The sequence below is a fragment of the Pseudoliparis swirei genome, chromosome 14 (genome assembly GCF_029220125.1).
Source record: "Pseudoliparis swirei isolate HS2019 ecotype Mariana Trench chromosome 14, NWPU_hadal_v1, whole genome shotgun sequence".
NCBI lineage: Eukaryota > Metazoa > Chordata > Actinopteri > Perciformes > Liparidae > Pseudoliparis > Pseudoliparis swirei.
The window spans coordinates 4,603,611-4,604,026 of NC_079401.1; positions in this window are offsets into that span (position 1 = coordinate 4,603,611).

The window sequence follows — 416 nt, forward strand, 5'->3', positions numbered from 1 at the left end:
GCCGAGCCTCCGGCGTAGCACACGGGGCCGATAGGAGGCCTCGTCCAGCAGCCGGTCAGGAATCTAGATATGCACGTCGCCCGTTTCCTACAAGGAGAGAGCTCGGAAGAAAACTGTTGAAAGAGATCACTATTTATTTTGTATGCTTATTTTATTGTGCGTGAGACATTTATTTTAGTTGCCTTATTAATCCTTACAAAAACTGTAAGTGCCTTATTTCAAGTTCATTTAACCAAACGGCAGTGGATGGAAGCCAAAGTGCCTCGTTCCGGAACACTGTTTGTACGCTGAGGAGACAATCACGACCCGGCGGAGTCTGCCGAGGTCTCACCGGGAATAAAGCTCAGTTCCAACATCACGCCGGCTCTTTGTTTGTTTGAGAGAAGGTGTGTGTCCCGTATATCCTGCCAGGTGTG